We start from the raw sequence: 3,643 nt of genomic DNA, 5'->3' as shown, positions 1-3,643 counted from the left end.
TCAAAGATATGAATGTTGCTGCGGGATCAGATTTTCTTGGGTTCCAAGTCTAATCTTCTTGGAAGACAAATCATATTTTCCATTGCATAAAGAGAATATTATATTTGTTACATTTGCCTAATTTTCTTGTTGACCACTGTATGGCATGTCTTAGCAGATTAATCTGTGATATGGAAATCCGACAGGAGTCTTTGCTGAAAGACATATGAATACTTGAACTTGTTTCAAGCTATAATCCAGAACATTGATGTGCATTATATCAGTTTTGGGAGAATCCCTTTTTGTTTAGGAGTTGTTTTTATCGTGTTTGGTGAATGCATCGAGGCGTGGCTGTAGCCCCAATAAATTAGTCACTGGGGAAAGCGCGTGATTCATGTTATTGAGAGTTGTTTTTGTTTTTCTTTTGCAGTGTAGAATGCTAAATCATTTAAGAATTGGTGCCTATCCAAAATGCATCTGTTGACCCCATTCATCCCTCTAGTAACAAGGCTGAAGTGATTATTTTTCCAAAACCCAATAGATTTTATCCATTAGCATGTGTGCCAATTATGCTTGCCATGTGCTTGGAAAGGCATTGCACATCCCGATCAACATGTTTGTGTAATCCTTCTTCTGCTCATACCTCCCTTTGCTCAAAGCTATGCCCTCTTTTTGCTTTCATTTTTTGTTATTCGTTATTTATTTTGTCCTCCCCCCCCGTTATTGACATTGAGCTAAATAGTTCTTATCAACGCTAAATGTTTGTTGAGCTTAAGACGGCTGCCACACTGCAAATTAATACAATTTGATCCCACTTTAATATGGAATCCTGGGATTTATATAGTTTCTTATGGCACCAGAGATCTCTGATTCAGAAGGTCAACATCTCAAAAAACTGGAAATCCCAGAATTCCATAGCGTGGAGCCGTGACAGTTAAAGTGGTGCTCTAGCTGCATTAATTCTTACAGTTCTATTAAGCCTCAACCACCTTGGTTGCATCCACACTGCAGAATAATCCAGTTTGACACCGTTTTAACTGTTATGGCTCAAATGCTGTTAAATTCTGGGAATTATGGTTTTGTAAAGGCGTTTAGCCTTCTCGTCAGGGAGCTTTGTGCCACAACAAGCTACAATTCCTGGATCCCATAGCATTGAAGCCTTGGCATTAAAGTGGTGGATTATTTTTGCATGTAGATGCAGCCCTTCTCTTCCTTTTGCTACTTTCTTTTGTATTCTGTGACTATATGTAATGAGTGATGGGTAATGGCACTGGTAGGATCAAAGTGTGCCATGAATATACAAAAATAGAGGGACTGGGTTCCCTGTTGTCAACGATTTATCATCAAACCAAATCAGAGGAGGGCAATATTCCAACTCTCATCTGAAATTTGATAGCATTTTTTAAAAAGATAAACTACCTTCTTCAGCAGTAACAACTACCAACAACAACCAGTGTTCTCCTGCTGTCATGACCATAAAACCATCAGTGATATCGATCAAATGAATGGAGGGGCAATTTACTCTTAAACTCTAGACCATGGTTGTAAAGTTTGGTCCTTGAGAGTTTTGGACCTCGTCACTTAGAATTCTTGTCAGTTGGGCGAAGTGGCTGGGCCTCTGGGAGATGAAGTCCAAAGCACCTGATGGACCACGTTTGACAACCACCGCTCTAGACCATTAATGGCTGGGCTTGACCCCTGCCTTCCAAGTAGGACAAAACACTTTAAACAAATTATCTTCAAGTGCCTACAGAGAAATGCTATATGGTGTGTCTCCAGTGCTGATTTAGCCAATAACATCTCATATTAAAATATCAGCATAATAGTCGCTAATAAACTCAGGTGGGGAAAAGCAAGGATGAAACATGGGATTCTCGAGATGACCATTATCTTTCTGGCAGGTGTCTTCCTTGATCTCAGTGAGTACTCAGTGGAGTACTGATATTAGCAGACAGCTTTCACCTTCGCAGATAGCAGATCTCTGTGGGAGCTGATGAACACGGGGAAAATTGGTGTGGGGGTTTATGTATGCATGTGCATGCATGCAGTACCAATGGCCTTTAATGTCCTTGTTATGATATCTGAAGATGGGGTGTTGCACAATTTTACTTTTTCACAGAGGGAGATGCATTTCGACTCCCCATCAAAGGCTTGCATAATGAGATATGCCAGATGTTTGCCTTTTTGTGGACAGAATTTGCACTATCTTGATTAAAACTGCCAGTTTAGGTCCTGGGACTCCTGCGGTGGGCGACTCCGCACTCGGAGCAAAACAAATAGACGTGGAAATGGAGAACTTGCCCTTTTCTCTTTTTTATTCTGGACCTCTTGTGACGTGCATATACAAATTTCTGTGGGGTATGGTAACAACAAAGAGATGAAAAGAGGAATGTTGCTCCATGTTCTTGCCACTAAAAACATCATTGAAAATTGAAGGTCAGGAAACAGGCCAGGGAGAGCTAGGAATTGAGCCAAGGGACTTTCCCCATCTTATGAATAAGGTTGAGAGAAAACAGTGCTTGGTTGATCAGATACCCTGAGATGTCACTGGCCATGAAGCTTGTATTAATATGTATAAAAAATATATTAAAAAGTTACTGTTAGTGTTATTCCGTTGTCTGTTATTTGGGATATGTAATTGAGGTGTATGCTCATTGAACTTGGAAACTAAAAGGATACAGACGGCACTTTGTGCTGGTCTGTGGTGGTGTCACACTGTAGCGTCCACATGCTTGATGCCATTACACCGTCCCCATTGTGCCTTTGGCATATGCCCATTTACACGCGTGTGCCATGATGAATGCCACTGTGGTGCAGTGCCCAATTGGTGCAGCCAGAAGGGGCATCATCATGGCATGCCACGTGCCTGATGCCCATTCCAGGGAGCAGAGAAACCCATTTTTGTGGCTTCTTTTTGCTCCCATGTAGAGGCTGAAGCTTGGTTTGCATGACTCCATTGGTGAAAAGAGGCGGCATGCGACCACCATCTGTACAGCCCCTAAGTAGGATCAGCCCTAGTTGTTACTTAGATAGGAGACCATCAATGATACAAGAGCTGTAGGCTATATTTAAGAGGAGGAACTGGCAAAACCACCTCAGAGTATCCCACACTTAAGAAAACCTTATGAAATTCATGGGACCACCATATGTTGAGAGGTGACTTGAGGCCAACAGGATTTTATTCTGTTGTTGTTTGTTGTTTGTGTTGTTGTTGTTGTGTGCCTTCAAGTCATTTCTGACTTAGGTGAACCTATCATGGTGTTTTCTGGCAAGATTTGTTCAGGGAGTTGCCATTGCCTTCCCCTGAGGCTGAGAGAGTGTGACTTTCCCAAGGTCTTCCAGGGTTTACATGGCATCATGTAAACCCCCTGGAGGACATTGGCAAGTCACACACCTCTTTTCACAGATTGGGGCATGCAAACCACGTTGTCAAGGCAGGATTCAAAACCCTGGTCTCCAGAGTCATAGTTTCACCGCCTAAACCACTACAAATCAGCGGGTAGAGTGAACATAATTACTGGAATTGTTAAAATGTGGTGACATTTTAGTGAGCTGATAAGGTATCACTCAAGTCTGATTTTTTTCCACTCTTGGCTCACACCACTTTTTTGTTGTTGTGTTGTTTCATTACAGTGAATCCCTTTGGCGCTGTGTGTGTGTGTGT

This window comes from Sceloporus undulatus, chromosome 8 (genome assembly GCF_019175285.1).
Source record: "Sceloporus undulatus isolate JIND9_A2432 ecotype Alabama chromosome 8, SceUnd_v1.1, whole genome shotgun sequence".
Classification (NCBI taxonomy): Eukaryota; Metazoa; Chordata; class Lepidosauria; order Squamata; family Phrynosomatidae; genus Sceloporus; species Sceloporus undulatus.
This window is presented reverse-complemented; position numbering follows the sequence as displayed.